Source organism: Phasianus colchicus, chromosome 3 (assembly GCF_987193195.1).
Source record: "Phasianus colchicus chromosome 3, bPhaCol1.hap1.1, whole genome shotgun sequence".
Taxonomy (NCBI): domain Eukaryota; kingdom Metazoa; phylum Chordata; class Aves; order Galliformes; family Phasianidae; genus Phasianus; species Phasianus colchicus.
The window spans coordinates 46,202,134-46,220,630 of record NC_143438.1 but is presented as its reverse complement, the minus strand read 5'-3'; the positions used below and the strand labels follow the sequence as shown (position 1 = coordinate 46,220,630).

General features: G+C 43.9%; 1 protein-coding gene across 15 annotated transcripts in view; it reads right to left on the bottom strand.

The window, feature by feature from the left end:
- The window catches only part of EPB41L3 (erythrocyte membrane protein band 4.1 like 3), a 138,424-nt gene that overhangs the window by 77,317 nt on the left and 42,610 nt on the right, over window positions 1-18,497 (bottom strand). For 11 of the 15 annotated variants that reach the window (XM_090137400.1, XM_090137402.1, XM_090137403.1 and 8 more), the window contains exon 1: window positions 16,136-16,431. The exons of 1 other annotated variant lie outside the window; for it this stretch is intronic. The gene's annotated coding sequence lies outside the window, so the exon portion shown is untranslated. Of the gene's footprint in view, window positions 1-16,135; window positions 16,432-18,497 lie in introns of those variants that run through there. 3 more of the 15 variants (XM_090137408.1, XM_090137407.1, XM_090137410.1) reach the window with 2 other exon arrangements.

The window sequence follows — 18,497 nt, the reverse complement described above, 5'->3', positions numbered from 1 at the left end:
CAGTGTCATGGGGAAAAGGTAACAGCCTCATGGGAAAAATTTGCCCAAGAAAGAATTTATGATTTCAAAGCTTTATTTATCAAACAATTTTAATATTATAATAATGTACAATTCAATCTTCTTAGGAATTGCTACACGTGCAGAAAATAGAAAGAATTATTCTCCATTTCATAATGAATGGCCAAAAATTTATTCTAGTAGCTATAGCTGATGATAGATAAGTGACAGAGTTCAATTTCGCCTCTCCTTCCTCTGTTTTGCAGTCTGTTTTCCACAAGGACAGAAATCTCCATGCCAATATTCATACAGTTATTACATTCAAACTAAAAAATGAATGAAGTAATCCAACCCACTCCCTAGATGTCATTAATGCCCTGGGGAAGCAGTGCCCTGCAGCTGGGGTCCAACCAACTCTGCTCTCTGCAGCCTGCACTATATGCATGTGCTTCAGCACAGCTGAGGACACACAAATCTATCTTTACACTTACAAAACCATTTTTAACAAGATCTGCACAGAAGAAAGCAAACAATCCTCCCAGCTGCAGAACAGCATTAAATATTCCTCCAGCAGTAGCCACCAAACTTTAGAGAGACAGCCATGCAAGTAAGAAAAAATACCAACAAAATAAATAGATCAGATACTTGCTCTATCTTAATTACACTACTCTTCACTTCAAAATGTCCTGCATCCTGATGTCAGTGCTTCATGGTCCCTTTCCAAGCCCTTTCTAAACTCACCCTATTATGCATTGATGCCACTTGATATTGAAGTCTTATAATGATAAAGTTTCCCTATCCCTAGGAAATTTATTATGTAAACTGACTCCCTTGCCTTACTGTTCAAGAAAATTTTCCCAAATGTCTGACCTAATTCTTCCTACTTGAAATGTAAGCACACTACTTCTTGCCCTAACAACGGCGGACGTGTGCAATGGCTTTGCAGCTTGCAAAGGCTGCCGTTCTCCCCTTGGACTTCTCTCTCCTCTGCCTCTTCTTGCAAGTCCTATTTTTAGCCCTCTTTTAGACTATCCCTCCTCTACTCTCTTTCCAGTCAGTCCACCTCTGGTCTAAGCAATAGTATTCAAGCCCTACTTTCAACTCAGGATCAACCAAACTTAGTGGTACTGAACAGACTATAAAGAGTGTCTTACGACAACATTCTTTATGCTTCCTGGTATTAAAGAGTTCACCATCTTCACAACATTATAACACTATCAACTTAGTTTTAACCTGCGATTTATTTATAATCCTACACTGTTTTCTCTCTTGGCTGAAGATCTCCCAAGGGAAAGAAGGCTATCTGAACTGTATTATATTAAGTAAAAAGTAAGCAAAAAAGAATTCTACTAGGCAGATATTTATTATTGGATTTTTTTTTCCATTTTATATTTTAGAAGTTCTTTCTTTTATGCTGACTGACATTCCAACAAGTAATGTATTCATTAATGTACATGATCTAGTTTCAGTGACAGAGTGCCTATGATTTATGTTACAACAACTGTGGCTCCCCATATCTCAAATGCAGTCAAGCCATGATACTCTTTTATTTATCAAAGTATTAGGGATACTTACAGGAAATATTTCTAGTTTCATTTCTAGCTTCCATCCTTTGCTGAAAAAACCACTTAAGAAATACCCACCTCAGTACCCAGCAGGTGTTATTAACAACTGCTTGGCTGGGCTGACATCTCAGCACGTTTTCTCTGCAGTAGGTTCACAAGAGTGGATAATACCTTTAAGAAACCTCAGGAACTCCAGTTTCTCATCTGATTTCAAGAGCTGCAGGGATATTAAGGTGACCCAAGTGACAGTGCTGGCAGTGCCATAACTTATTAATAAATTGGGAGTAATCTCGCATCTGCTAGCAAAGCAAAGGAAAGTCTATTCCATTTTACAGTCTCTAGCCGAGTCAAGCACATTAAAATATGTATTACTTCTGTCTACCTGTCACTTCCTGTAGCATGCTTAGGTGAACCTATGGCTGCAAGCCAGAACTCAAACTGCTTCAACACAAGTAGTGCTTTTGGGAAGAAGCTATTTGCAACAGAAGTGTCAGCTCCCTTCTGATATGCTGGCAAATGCTTAGTTCAGCTGCTGATGAACCAAAAGCTAAATGGTCAGTAAAAACTGTGCTTTCATGTTAATCATGGCATCTCAAAATGCTCATGAAAAACAGAAAACAAGAAGACTAAGCAGGATTCTTTTAACTTGCATTTTGAGAACAGCTTCAGAATTGATTGCTTAACTTTTGTTCAGGCTGTCCAAGCATTTCAAGCAGGTGGAGCATCAATGACACTGCAAATGGAATCACCACATAATTCTGACTGCATTCATCCAGCGCGAAAGCGGTGTTTTTTGAACAATGAAACAGATGTGACATTTGGAGGGAAAAGAGAAGAGCAATTCAAGAGGCAATTCAAGGAGGTTCAAATGCCCCACAGGAATGTGGCCACGCAGGTGGTTCCGTGCCATACAAACCTCTGCAGAGACTGCAGCACACTGGGCTGAGAAGGAAGAAAACGCAAATCTATGTCACACCACCAAGAATGTCTGCTCTTTCCACTGCTGGTATCAGCATCTGGTGTCCATTGGGACAAACAGACCACGGAGGTGGCTGGATAGGCAGCTGTAGGATAACCCTCATGGAAGTGGCAAACCCATTGCAAGACAATGGCTGGCATTCAGATGACTGAAAACTTACAGAAAGGCTAGTTCCAGCTGGCTTCAGTAGATACAAGTGTGGACTTGGATATGTACGTATCCTTAAGAATGAAAGCAGATTGCAAGATTTCAGGGTGGAGTTCTGAGATTTTTATCTAATCCACTAGTGCTAAATAAGACCAGAAACACAGCAGGGGCCTATATGTCCTGAAAAGCATCTAAATCTCAGAATTACAGCTGTAATTAATGGGTTTCCCAAGCTGAGGAGAAGAAAAATCAACTGAAAAAAAGTCAGCAGCCTGCAAACTGAGCGAGTTAAGGATTCCTTCACTCACTCACAGGCAAGCATCCAAGAAAGGGCAGAACACCCAAAACACTACCCCAAGGCTCTCCACTGTTTTATCCCATTTGCAAACTTTTATGGTCCCACAAAAGTACATTTTATTCAGAAAGATGGTGGTTTTTTTTCCGTATTATTCAATTATTTCAGGTTAATCAATTCAGAATGTTGCTTAACCTATGCTGACAAAACTGTAACTAAACATGTTGAAGTATATTCCATCATTCCCAACAGGAACCATATTTTATAAAGTTGCTCTTTTTCTTTCTTTCTTTCTTTTTCTCCCTGCTCATGCTCCAGAAGACAGGAAACGCCTGCTGTGAATTCTTGTCCAGCATTTCAAATACCACATGAAGTGCTTTCTTTCCATTGCCAGAGAACTCCCCAAGGAACATAAGCTCTCCAAAAAAGAAAGACGTGTAAATACATTTCTCCTTCCTCATCAAGTAAAAAGCAGCACCAGCAGTCCCCTGAACACCCCATACCCATCCCAGCCCGAGGCACTAGCAGGAGCCCATCACCCCCATTCACATGAGGGTACCAATCCACTTAACTGCACTGTCAAAAAGAGCTGGAGCTGAGATCAGAAAACATGCAAGAGCTGCAAATGTTTGGTATTAATATCACGCAGCTATTTTTTAAGAAGCCAGCTGGACTACCTTCTATATCACAGCCATACATTATTACCAGTCATAATGAATTATGCTTGGGAAGGCTGAATTACTGCTGTCATGCAGCTACAGTGTTGTATGTCTCATATGGGACACTCGTCGCTTATTAATCCATACACACATTTTTTGTCCTCTACAAGCTTTTAATTGTCAAGGAAGATCATATACAACCATAAATTTATTAAATGTATTATAAATAATGCCAAATGTTCCAATCAGCTTGATTTTTTTGTGAAAACAATTCCTTATTTTACTCCTTTAACACTCAGGTCAGTATTCCATTAAGCCACAGAAGCCTGTACGGTAGAACAGATCTGTTACTGCAGCTGAATAAAACAAAGTCTTAAAATTCACAGCCAATAGAGATAAATCCAAACTTTTCCAGATATATTATGATCCTTCCACATAAGAATAGAAACACCACTGAAATATCACTATTGTGTATCTGTTTTAAACGCACTTCAGTATAAAAAGGTTTTTTCCTTAGCTCTGTAATCACTCTTTGTCCTCTCGAAGGATGCCTTCTGGTAACTGCTGTGTGTTAAAAAGCAGATCCCTTAAGCCATGTGTGCACCTAGCAACCTTATGCCTGGCACACATCCCTCCCAACTCCTCCTCATTCAGACAGAATGTATATAGTAAAAAACCCTGTACCACAGGAAAACAACAACAACAAAAAACACCATGCTATTTTCAGATCACATCAAATACACTTGAATGAAAAAACTCAGGTCCTGAGGAAAAAAAAACAATAAACAAACAAACAAACATAGGCAAGACTTGTTCATCGTTAACAGTATATTGGCTATAACTGTCCAAGCCATATGTAACATTACAGGTCTCAGCACCAGTGGCTGACCTTCACAACAGGACTTACCAGTAGAATCACAGAATTGTTAATGTTGTTAACGTTGTTAATGTTAATGCTGACCACCAATACTGCCCACTAAACCATGTCCTTTAGTGCTAGATCTGCATGGTTATTGGACATCTCCAGGGACAGTGACTACCACCCCCCTGGGCAGCCCATTCCAATGCCTTACCACTCCTTCTGAGAAGTTTTTTCAAAAATCCTGCTCAGAATACTCTAAGTAGGTGCAGAAATATTTCTCACTTCTAAAGGAAAAAGGACGCAGACTTCTCATTCCAACTACTCCTGTATGTCTGCAACACCATTCTCAGTATGCTTACAGTAAGCCCCATGCTCAGCAGCATGGGTTTTCCAAACTGTTTCAATTACAGTAGGAGCCTGAAGCATATTTCCAGGCGGTCCCATCCTCTACACACTGGTTTCTAACAAAGCAAGTCTCAGCAGGCGCTAGCTGTAAACTAGTTAGGAATGGAGTAAAGTCAGGGCAAAGAGCATGCCCAGAAACACACAGGGTGGGGATATCAGGTCCTTAGCATCTGATGCTTCATTGCACAGGTCTCCTTACACCAGATCCCTCAGTCAATATGGATACATCCCTTCCTCTCCACTTCTTTTCCTGCTCTTTGTTTATACCGGGCCCTGGTGTCCACGCACAGGGCTCCAAAACAAACAGGATTTTTTTGCCTTCATCTTTATGCGTGTAAATCTTTACAATGATTTCACAGAGACTGAGCTCATGTGTCAAGGAACAAGCGACCTGGAGTGCCTGAGTGCTCAAAGCCGCCACACTTCTGGCTCTGCACTTTATGCTTTTTACGTACGCTGCCACTCTGAGGCCTACAAACAGCTGTCAGTAACATTCACTTCTTCTGCTAACACTTTCCCTAATCCCTAACTGAATTTCCAGCCTATAATTAAACTTTCCAGCTGCCATGCTCAGAGATGGCACCAATATCCATCATTTCTTTTTAAGCAGTCCCTAAAAAGCTCTTTTTCCAATTTCTAAGACCACAGGCTAGGACCAAAGCTTCTTAGGCTTATAGGTTTTAGGTCAAAAATCTTCCATTTACTTACAAGTTGTCTCATCTTTTATGAGGGAAATTAAACAGCCAAGTAATTAAACTTAAAACATTTTTATAGTGCCAATAGGTAGATTGCAAAGAGAGTGAGGGATGAGGGCTGCAAGCACTCTGATGTTTTGTGGAGCAAATCCACTGGCAACCACTGCGTATCTACCAGGGCTTACAGAGCTGCTTGATCCAAGCCCAGAGTTTTCAATGAAAGAATTAAGATTCAGAAAGACTTTCTGAATAAACAGAGTGAGAAACTAAGCATCCTACTTTGAACTGCAAGACTAAACTGAGATCAGCACTATGCTCTTGAAAATATCCTCTTTGCATCTATGTAAATGACTACTCTGCTGCAACTTTTTTGCTTCATGCTGTTGTTGCAGTGTTCAAGAGGACTTGATATTTTATGAGAAAAATACTGTCTTGCCAGTTTGAAAAAGAAAGGGAGAGGATGTCTGAAGCAAAACCAGTAAATTTTCATACTATTAGGACAACTAAGCAAAGTAGGTCGGAGCCTGCTTCAGGAGGGTGATGGCCCACAAGCTCTGTGGATTTGCAACAGAAAAATCTCACTGAATATCCAGAAACTCATGTTACACTCAGTCCCAGTGGAAATAGAGCTTGAAATGTCTGCAAAGCCCAAGGCTCAGCCTGAAGGCTGGACCACTAGGCACCTCAGATCCCGCTGCTCTGAAAAGCAGGATCCCATATCTCCAGCTATTATTGGCTCCTGAGTGGGGAAATGTCTGCAAGGGTAGCAGTGTGGCTGCAGAGAAAACAGCGAGTGGGCTCCATTCATAACATCGGCAACCCCAGTAATGCACAACCCTGAAGCAACCGATACAGAAATGCTGTAGGTCAGCCTGCCTCTCACCCCCTCTTAACATGTTTAGAAGTCACAACATGCCTTGGTGTTGCGCTTTGCCTCATGGGGTGGAGATAAACTCAGCCCTTCAGATGCAGCTTTCATGCTTCTGAAGCTGCAGGATGGTTTCATGAGAGATGAAGGCTGTGCCCTTGCAGAAGGTTTTCTGCTGTTTAAACCAATGGAGGGCACAGGAAAGGAATGCATTTGGTTTAAATGTTACCCACTGTTCAAGGTTGCCAGTTTTCTTCCCTACTTTCTGCTCAGTGCTTTAAAGTTTTATTGTTGCAAAATATTTCAATAACCTCTCAACCTTTATCAGCTTCTTCATGACTATTTCGGGAGATTATCAAAAGACACATCATTCTGGTTTCATTAATTCTAAGAGCATCACTCCTCAGCAAAGAGATCACACCAGACAGGTGTGAAAACTCAAAGTTTGGACAGCTCTGACTTGCTCCTAGCGGCAAGGCAACAAAGGTCAAAATTTCAAGTGGAAACAAATACACTTGCAGTTATCTCTGAACTACAGGTGAAGCATTCCTCCCTCCTTACATGAAACATATTTTTAAAGATGAATTTTAATGAAAGCAGATAGCACATTTAAGCTTCAAACACTAATTCTTTGAAAGGTTAGGAGCCCACAAAAACAACATTTCACTTGAACTGACAGTTTTAATCGCAGGATAACTCTACAAGAGGTGTGTCTGCTGCAATTTAAATTTTCACCTGACAAGCTGAATTCTTAATGTTCGTGGTGTCTACAACAAAGGATCAAGCAGCGTTTACCCACAGGAAGAATTGATGCAGGGACTCCTGGAGGTGGGGAAGAAGGAACTGCAGCAGGAAGGAGACAGGAACAAAGTTGAGGGTTTCTTCTGCACTTCAAAAGAGCTGAAGGAGCATTAGCAGGAAAGACAAAGGAGATCCAGGAGTCTTTTACCCATGCTTGTGTGGAAGCCTCACCTGCTATCAGTCCCTCCTTCCTTTCCTTCATGGAAAGCTGCTAGTATTCCAAGCTCCTGCTAAGTTTTCAAGAAGTTGCCTTCTTTCAACGAGGCACAATGTAACAGACTGCAGGGCCCCTTCACTACCATCAATGGCACTAGCAAATTCTTCAGGAGTAACAGAAAAAACCTGTCCTGCTGCTATACACCCTTTCCAGAAGATACCATACGTATTGCAGAGCTATCTTAAGTGACATTAAATACTGCACTTCAGTACTAATTTTGTATCTCTGTAGTATTCTTGATAAATAATTTCCCTATGGAGTGTCTAACAAGAGTTCAGAAAGAAATATAAGTTTCAAAAATTTCCAACGAGTTTCTCAAATGGACCATAATTTCAGCATAGTAGCCTGGAGTACAAAGGCCAAATACCACTAGAAGGCAGGATTCCTCTCTTGAGAGTCTCAAGATGTTGAGTTTAAACATGTCCTAATCAAAGAGCGGCTTTGGTGCAGCCAACTTCTCCAACTGGAATGCTTTTAAGTAGGAAATAATCCTGTTTATCATTCAAACACTTATTCAGACACTCATTAATGTTTGTGCTACCCCTTCTGAATTTCTGGACAGATTCTTTCAGGCTCAGCAGCCAACATTTAAATAAGAAACATTTAACCATGAGGGTTTTTTTTTGTTTTTTGGTTTTTTTTTTAAACAATGCCACGTATGCAGAAATAATTGCTTATCATATCAACATTACAAAAATCAAAATACAGCCAGTAGAAACCAGATACAAAACAGGCAAAAGCATTCTCATTCAGCCGAACTAGTTTTGTTTAGAAAATTAACAGACAATGCATTTCCCTTGGCTGAGACCTTGGTTTGTGTGCCAAGTTCCATGTTGCAGAGATTCTTCTTCTTAGAACATCATCACAAGCTCAGAGGACACTACTAAGGAAGCAAACTTGCAGTTCTGCCCATTAGAAACAACAATAGCCCTGGGATGACTTAAAGGAATGTAGCAAAACATTTTTTAGTGAACTAAACATATCTATTTTATCTCCTTATAAATGCTTGGAAGCTAGAGAATTGTGTAGCTTTATAATGTACATTCTGGTTTGTTACTGCATCATTTATTGCATGTCAGAATATTTTACTTTGGAAAAAAGCACAAGATTTCTTACAAGATTACAGAGATGCATTTGTATCAATTTCCACTGACTGGTCAGAAGAAGGAAGCAACTACAATGATTGTGTTCTTCAAAACAATACCTGAGGATCAGAAGGTCATTGGGGACATGTCCTTTCATAGCAGCTACCTTGCTATTAGATAGAAAAACACCAGCAAGAGTTAAGAGAGAGTTCCTTCAGACAACGGGAAGCACAAAACACAGGCAGTCAGAGGGGATTCACAACAACAGAGATCTGGGGAAAACACTTGTGTCTGTGCAGGAGATACGTAAAAACAAAACTGGATCTTGAGAAGGAGCAAGTACAGAACTAGGCAGACTGCTTCCACAGAATCACTGAAGTTGGAAAGACCACTACGATCATCCAGTCCATCCATCAGCCCATCCCTACCATACCCACTGACCACATCCCTCAGTGCCACATCCACCTGGTTCTTGAACACCTCCAAAGATGGTGACCCCATCACCTCCCTCGGCAGCCTGTGTCGCTGCAGCACTGCTCCTTCTGAGAAGAAATTTTTTCTAATATTAAGCCTTCCCTGACATGACTTGAGGCCATTCCCTCTCATCCTATCACTGTAACCTGGGACAAGAGGCTGACTCCCACCTCACCACAGCCTCCTTTCAAGTAATTGTAAAGAGCAATAAGGTCTCCCCTAAGCCTTCTCTTCTCCATACTGAACAATCGCAGTTCCCTCAGCTGCTTTCCTTGTGCTCCAGACCCTTCACAGTTTCACTATCCTTCTCTGGACATGCTCCAGGGCCTCCATGTCTTTCTTGTAGTGAGGAGCAATACAGCCTTTAGCTTTAATACTGGTACTCCTTCTGCATAAGCTGCTAGTACTCCTCTGGCCCGTACAGTGTAGGAACTACAACTATCCTGATTTTAGAGGTAACCTCCAAACTCAAGCCATTTGCCATATACTGGAAAGAGACATCTTATGTCCATTCCAGTAGTGAAGCAGTGGGGAGATGGTAAAAAATAAAATAAAATAAAATAAAGAGAAGCTTTTTTATTCTTCACTTCAGCATCCTTAATTCAATCACTGTCCCCTCAGGCTGAGAAAAGGACTGGCTTTACTTCTCTGCTCTACCATCTTAGTAGAGAAGTTGCAAACAACAATATTCCTGCTTCATATTTGATATGAGTTTAAGTGAAGTAATGAAGTAGTTATGAATTCACATACTGAAGAACAAGTCAAGAAATCTGTGTCACACCACTATCAAATGATGATAAAATGCTCCTTTTGACCTCTAAATGTTGTGAAATTCTGGATGCTTTCGTTTGGCTTTGCAAGAGCTCTGATCAGTGGGCACTGATCAGACATAACCACCTCATCTCCAATACGTATGAGAAAGGATGGTTTGTCAAAGAAAATTAGTAATAACAGTATTTCAGCATAACAGTAATGAATGACTGTTAATTGTTACTGAATTAGCAATTTAATTATGTATAAATGCAAGCAAAAACAAAATTTATGCAGACAGAAAGCCTAGTTGGACATATTTAAGTATACTCAAGAAAGACGTGGGCGCAGTACAAGTGACACTGAGGACAGGACCCAAATCAGAAGCCAACTCAGTGCCAGCACCAGGACTAACATCTGGTAGAGCCCAGCAGCCACCACTCCTTGCTGCCATGGAGGGTTCCCACTGTTGCTGCAAATAAGTGATCAAATCCTGACAGCACACTGGCACAGAATTAAAGGACTTCTAATTGCCATGCCTCAAATTCCATCTCAGCCTGTGAAGAGAATGCTTGCAAGACTCTTTAATAAATCATAGAAATCAGAGATGGAAATTAGGTCATTTTGCCCACACCTCCCATCCACGCCACGCATTTGCTCCCCGCGCTATGCTGCTGAGTGCTCTGTCTCAGCAACCTCTAAATGATTCAGGTGGTGAGGTGTCCCCCGATTCCCCAGGCAGCACAGCACATCTCGCTGTCAGCACAGGATGCTTCCCACCCACCTCCCTCATCCCTTCCACCTCAGTTCCACCTCTTTCTGACTTGAGTCTTTCCCTGCTCCTATCTCCCTCTGGCTCCTCCACGCTCTTGGTGCTGCTTCAGCTGCCATCCAGCAGAAACTGTTGCTCAGGAAACGTTCTTCTGTCTCTCCTGTAATCCCACTGTAGTGTGCTGCTATTTTTAGGAGGAAAAGGAGGTGGTAAGGGAATGAAAGGCTGCCAGCTCCAGCTGTACCAGAATAATGCTCTAGTACATGGAAACTACATTACAGTGTTTTCCTTTAAGCACATATAATTAACCAAAACTTTCGGTATTCTGGAATGATCCAAGAGGGAAGAAAGGGAAAAATGTAGGTTCCAACACACACACATAAAAAACCAAACAATAATCTCAGTCCATCTTTAAACTCAGCAGCTGGGCTTGCCATTCTACAGTTTCTTCAAAGATTTTCCTCTGGCATTTGCCTACTGAGATAAATGGTTAAATTGGCAACATACTGAAAAATAAAATGGCAAATGTAGTTACCTAATATAGAAAACTACTCAGCAAGAGGCAAATCCATGCAATGCCAATCTCTAATGTGGGGCTGAAACCCATGTTTTACTCCTCATTTGGGCTGACCATAGGCAGAGCCACCACTCTGTCTTCCACCCAGACATCTCATCCCTCTGCCCCTCTGATCAACATAGCTGCCAAATTCCCCATGGAAACCACTTAATCTGTGCAACCAGTGCCTGAGCTACCAAAACTATCTAGGAAAACAGAAAATATATCACTTTTTTTAAATTAGTATTATTGTTAAGATTACACTTTTCTGTTCTTCAAGTCAAACCTTGTATTTGCTAATGCCATAAGGTTAAGCATCAACTACTAGGAAAAAAACAGAGGTACCACGTTACTTGATGCAAACACTTCCATATGGCAATGGTTTTGTCTGCCCAGATGCACACATTCAGATACCTGCACAGATACCCATAGCACCTACACAGCACAGGGCTGAGCACTGCACGCCCAAAACGCTGTTCTGCAACAGCTGTAACTCAATGAAGAAAAAACAGAGATGAATTCAGCAGATGCGGTGAAGTAATCATCTCCAGGGTCCTCCAAGAGATTACAGCTTCCTGATCTCAGCTACAATTTGTAGGGTCAGGTCACAATGCCACTGTCTACACCGGATCAAGCCTCATTTTGTAGGCAAGGTTACCAATTATCAAGGGAAATGCATAAAGACATTACCCTGTGCAAGTCAGGATACAAGAACAGTTCTCTCAGCTAGCATAAACATATGTTTCCTAGGTCTGGAGGAGCATTTTTTTTCCACAGCCTGTTCACATTTACTGGGTTATTAAATGAGATTTTATTTGCAGCTGGTATGTCCTAGGAACCAGGAGGCATTAAGACATAATTGCCCTCAGACTGATGAGGAGTAAACAAGGTGACTTCCACCAAGGATGCAGCTCAGCTGCCACCAGCAATGCCACGGGGACCCAAAGGAAGGGGCACTCGCTAGTGGGAGCAGCCATAGGAAGGGGAGATGGGAAGGGAGGGGAGGCAGGAGCCATGCTGGGGAGTGGGGCTGGGAGGGGGATGCGCATTCTCCCCTGCAGCCCATTAAGGCACTGCGATGACTTGCTACTTCCACCACATTCATCAGAAAACACACACTGCATACAAACAGATGCACGCGCATGTATCCAACACTGCATCTCACTAACTCTTCTCTTTACGCTCTCCCTACTCCAATTTTTTTTCTTTATATCCACAGATGCTTTCAATTTCTTTCACTCTTTGCCCCACACATGCTCCCAGTCTCCCGTCTTCCACATTCTTCTTTAACCCTCTAAGCTAAAGGCTTTCCTCAGCAGGATCCCACATCTGGTAGGGGATCCTCACACACATTTCAGTGCTGCCTTTGTTCCTTGGCTTGCCAACAGATGGGTTCTGATAGGTAGCACAGCAGCTGAAAGGGGTTCTCTGTCTATGACACACAAAGTACTTCCAAGGTCTGTACAGAAAAGGGTAAAAATGGAAGGGATCCATGTAAAAAAGGGTTTTCCTCCTCTTTTTAATTGGTATGCACCTTTTAAGCTTTTATTTATGTATGGCCTATTCATACGCTGTGTCCTGTAGGATACAACTAGATCCATAAGTGATTTAGGAGACTAACAATTTCTTTTTAGCTTTTATCCATTTTATTTGAAAAACAAACAGCTCTGCTAACACTGTCAAATTAAATCACATAAAAAGTAAAGCTGGCATTTTCCCCCAGAGCCAAAAAGCTGAACATTACTTAAACTGTATTACACCAATTAATCAGGAAAGGGTACAGGAGACTCTGAGTTTGCTGTCTAGATGGCACATTGTCTCCTGACCCATTTCAGCTTTTATACATGTATCCAGTTCCCAGAAACCCTCCTGAATTCCCTCTGCACTGCTGCTTGCAGTGACAGCTATGGGTAAGGGTGGGACAAGAGCAGAGAGCTTGTGGGATTTCTCTTCCTGAAGCCAACACAAGTGGTTATGCTCCTCCTCTCCACTGCTGGTGCTGTTCAGTTCACCGGCCGCAGACCTTCCAAAAGAAAACATGCATTTCTCTTTGGGTGTTTCCAACCAGTAAAAGGAAGAGTACGGGCTACGTATCTACATGTAGACCTGGACCACTACCCCATCGCTAGAAATCGCAAGTACTGGAGATTAAAAATTAAGAGAGCTGCTACAGAACTGAGGTAATCCCTCTCCAATTTTTGCACTGAATAAAAACAATCCATCGTAATCCATCAGAATAAACATATTTCCAGTTTATCAGACAGTGATCTTATTTTTCACTTATATAGGCACGTTTATTTTCACTTGATTAGAGAGAGATTAACTCTGAACAAAACACTCTGAGCATTCAGACTCTGCAATCCTGCCTCCAGTTAGCTATATGACAAGTCGGACGCTCAGGCACAACATCCCCAGCCATACTGGGGGTATTTCAATGTGGGAAACAGTTATCAAGGCTTTCACGTTGAAAATGCTGGAGCTCAAGAGATAAAGTGGATGCTTCATCTCATGAGCCCCAAGTAATCTTTTATAAGCACTCCTAAATGGTTTGATGCCTTCTCTGAGACAACACCCAGCCGTTTACTGCTACATGAGATTTCCATGAAGCGAGCCTGAATGCCGCCCGCTGTGCATAACACGTTTAACACATTTCAACAAGTTACTGTGAACTTCACATCACACCTAAAATACATCCAAGTGACATTTGACAGGTTTAAGGAACACACCATGCACAGCCCCCAAAGAACTCATACTGCACCAGACAACAGAGATAATAAAACATAGGTGATAGCATGCTGCCGTGGGTCAAAGCCAAAGCCCAAGCTCACATTACCTATAAGAAACCCACAGTCTTCAAATAAAAGCCTGCAAACAGCAGCTTTTTGCCATCAAAGGTTTCCCCTACAGACAGAAAAAGACCTCACCCAGTTCAATTCACAAATTACGTAAGTTGCAGCTTCACCTTCACTTGCTCCTTCTTAGAAGAGAGAAGAAAACCCAAACTAAAATTAGAGCCCTTCAGCTCTGCTGCAGTTCCTCAGAAGAGAGGCACAGCCCTGCCCCACCCTGCGGCCCCCAGCCCTCCTCCTCCTCCTTCTCCTCCCAGAGGCTGAACCTGCCCACCGCAGAAGCAGGCTCCCATCTGATGACACAAAGGCAATGGATGCTTAATGCCAGCCAATTCACTGGGGATGATGATTTTCCTCTGCAGCGAGCAGGTCTGTGGCATGCTGAAGGCTCTGGGAGCCTTTCTGATCCAGTGCCAGCAGTCCTACGGCTTTCATCCCAATGCAGTGTTCCTGGGCTCTCCTCTCCCATATTGCCACACAGGGCTCATCCCAGCACAGGAGCTGAAAGTTTCCAGCCCACAGAGAGCAGCGTTCATCCATGTGTGCACAGGAGTGCACAAAGAGGTGCAGCAGGACTGGGGATGTCATCGCATCCTGATGCAGCAGGGTGGTCCTCACCTTTCTTACACTACAAAGGACTCATTGCCAGAGTTTTAGAGGTAACGTGTAAGCCTGATTAAATCTGACCAATGGTTAGTGGTCAAAAATGTATTTTGCTTAGTTGCTTTGAGTCTTAGTTATATTCACATATGTATACATATTCATACACAAATCTTTTAGCTTTCTATTGACATAGAAAACGCTGGAAATATTAAAAACTAAAGGAATGAGGCGGCATTAAGACTGCCACGCTGTAGAACCACAGATGTACACGGGACACACCTCATGTTTGGAAAGCAGTCCTGTGACTTGCAGTTATTTTGACTGCAAAGACTTCAGATAAACAAAGTGGGCACTTTCCCTTCAACTTACAACTGACATTCACACAGAGCTCAGCAAATCAGAGAATCGCAGAATCATAGAAGCTGAAAGGGACCTCTGGAAATCATCCAGTTTAAACTCCAGCTAAAGCAGGTTTGCTGCAGTAGCTATCCAGTTGACCAAGCAGTAATTACACCACCTCAAATACAACCACACACTGCAAAGCAGCGCTCAAACCTCTGAGCATCATCCTGAGTGACCTCCTCTACCAACAGAGCCGAAACAAAAATCAGAAAACTGCAAAGCTACATTGGATACACTTTGCTACTTGTAACGATGACGAGGCAGGAGTTTTCCAGCGTGTCTCTGTACCTGGTAAAGTTTCAGCTCTTTGAATGAAAACCAAGAAACCCTAAGGAGAGAGCACCCCTCTCCATCCCCAGTCTGGGACTCCGAAGCCAAACCCATCCGCAGCGGGAAAATTATCACATCAGTGATGCCAAGCATCCCGACGGGCGCACCTTCGGCTGTTTTCCTTTCCTCCCCCCCGAAGCCCTGAGCGGGCACCGCCGCTGATCCGCCGCGCACCTGGGAGCCCACCCCGAGCTCTACGCGCGATGTCCCCGCAAGGAGCGGCTCCGCCGGCCGGCAGCCAACCCCCGAGGGGGGCCCGCGGCTGCCGGCCGGGAGGGGGGGGGCGGCGCTGGCACTGCAGCGGTCCGGAGCCGCGCTGTGCTCCGTGCAATAACCACACCCACCGCATTGCAGAAGCCACGGCCCGTTAAGGGGGGGGGGGGGAGGGTGCAGGGAGGGAAACAGCCCCCCATCGCCAAAGCAAGGCCGGGTGGGGAAGGAGATGAGCGAGTGAGTGGTGAAGTTTGCTATGAAAATGGCAATCGCTGTAAAATAAATAAATAAATAAAAATAAAACGGTACGTACGGCCCCCTGGCAGCCCCCCTCGCACCGCCGCGCTCCCCGCTCCGAACCGCCGCCCGCCCCTCCCCGCTTCCCGCCCGGCGCTCTCTGCCTCTCCCCTGGGCACCCCCGGGGCCTCCGCGATTGCTGACTTCAAAAATGGCTCCTAGGAACGAGCTCTGCATATGTCTATATATTTAAAAAAAGAAAAAAAAAAAAAGAAAAAAAAAAGAGGGGTGCAATCTGCAACACCTCTCTCTAGGGCATACCCTCCGCTTCCCCTTGGCGGAGGGCACGGCGCGTAGCGGGGTCGGGACGGTACCTGGGGGCGGCGGTAGCAGCAGCAGCGGGCTGGGGCTGCTCCCGGCGGCGGCCACGCGTCAGCAGCGAGCGGCAGCGCAGCCCGGCTCTGCCCTGAGCGAGCCTCCGCCGCTCCGCAGCAAATCAGGGCTGTCTGTGCAGGCTACTCCGGAGAGGGAGGGAAAAAGGAAAGGCACCAAAAAAAAAAAAAAAAAGTCCACGCCGCGGAAAGCGGTAAAAGCTGGATGCTGGCTGCGAGTGGGAGCGCGGGGTGCCGCTCTCTAGCAGCAAGGGAGGGTCACAGCCGGGCACCGGGATCCCCACCTGCGTCCGAGCAACTGCGCAGTTCGTGGTTCAGCGAAGCGATTTCTGCTCCGTAGGCGAGTTTGGCTGCTGCGGTTGCAATCAGCCCGGGTGGATAGAAAGAGTGCCCGGGAATTCGAAACCAGCAAGCTGGGTGCTGACAAGGTCTGGCTTTGATTTACCCGCGGGATTCTTACCGTGGGGGGGTATATCAGCTTTTTAATTTCCAATGATGAACCACAGGCGTTTAAAATGTGGCCCCTATTTCACTCAGCATCATCACCAGAACAGAAATAAATGCAGCTCCAAGCACACGTTGGCTGCTGACCCAAAAAAGGGTAATGTAAAACTGAAAATGACTTTGGAATTTTGCAGTCCTGGCTGCCTCAGGGAAAAGCACAGCCCAACACCCTCATGCTGTTACAACACATAGGTAAAGAAGGCTTATTCCTTCTTCAGATTTTATTTTGAGAACCCTCCTAAATGCTAAGATCCAAACTGTATTCAGGCCTCTGCTATGAATCAGGGCTGAGGGAAGAAATATCCTTTAATTAGCAGCATCTCCATGGGATTTCAGCAAGGAAAGAGGTTCTGACATTCAGCAGCGGATGTCGCGTAGCTCAGATCTGCAGAACCACGTTGCTCTGTACCTAATGCAGAGCTGCTACTTAGCAGATCTGGAGTGCTGCACCAGGCACAAGGCTTCAGAAGGAGAATGTGTGTCATCAGCTAAGAGAGGGCGTAGCTCTAGTCATGCAGCTTAAATGAAACAACTTGTATACTCTTCAACGGGAGCATTGGAAGTCATCATGACTTACAAAGGAATATACCTAACAGCTGACACAGAGCAGAGTTAACAAGGTTTGGGGGGAAAGAAAAAGTGAGAAAGGACGGAATTTGAATCAAGTAAGAGTCTGAAGAGTGAGCTGGGGGACTACTTTTACACAGGGTCACAGTGCTTTGGGACCACATCTGCTGCCCTTGAGCAGGGATATGCCCCCTGGAAATAGCATGCTGAGCTCCCTTTTATGGATACACTGCGTATCTAATAAAATCTTTAATCTGAGGACCTAAAAGCTTTAAGCACATTGATTTAACCTCAAAACATCAAGTGGTATTAATAGACTTTTTTTCAGGCAAGAAATCTTTGCAGCGGATATTAAGTAGCTGGGACCTCTGCATTGCCGGTATGGACCTGACTTTCAGTGCTCTTAGCTCTCACAGTCTTGCTGAGTGTTGTTTCTTCCCTTTCTGATGTTATTTTCTAATTCTGAAGTGGGTTAGTTGGCCAGCCTGGCCCCACTCCTGTCAGACAGAGCTCCATGGAAAGTTTATGTCTGATGAATCAGCAGTTCTTAAGTATTATTTTAAAACCTTCTTCCAGTGATTTTTAGCAAGCTGTAATGCACACTTCCACACAGGTGGGAAATGTGAATAACCCCCACACTTCACTGGAGTGTTAGCAGTGTCTATTTAGATGAAAGGAGCTCAGATGATGAGCCTGAGCAGTGCCAGACGAGACTGACCTCCTGCCCTGCAACGTGACAATAGCTTCATCTTTGCTGTTTTCTTGTCTTTCTGGAGGTCAAGCTTCAGACTCAGATATCAAGAGCAAACACCCAATGCGCTAGGCTTGATTCAGCCCAAGGTAGCCCTTCCTCTGGCAGCTGACACACAACCCTATTGTGCACCATGGAGAAGGTCTGGCCTGTCCTCTGCCTGTTTTTTAACTCCTACATTTCACTTCTTTAAAAACAGCATGAGTTTGGGAGGGATAAGGGATATCATGCTTTGCAACTTACCTTGCTTGCCCCTAGTGTACAGACTTTGAACTCCTCATGTCCTGCTGCTCTAGATATGAACTCCATGCATGCCACTTAGTCAGGGACCAGTTCCTTTCCAGTTCAGTGACTACAGAAACCTCCCAAACTGCTACTGCCAGGTCATCCTCTTTCTTCTTCCATAAACTGTTGTTCCCCAGTCTCCAGCCCCATTCAACTTCCTTCTTCTCCCTCCTTACCACTGTACCATTGCTTTAACAATAGGAATCTAATAATCTTCTCCTCCAAAGCAATGTACTT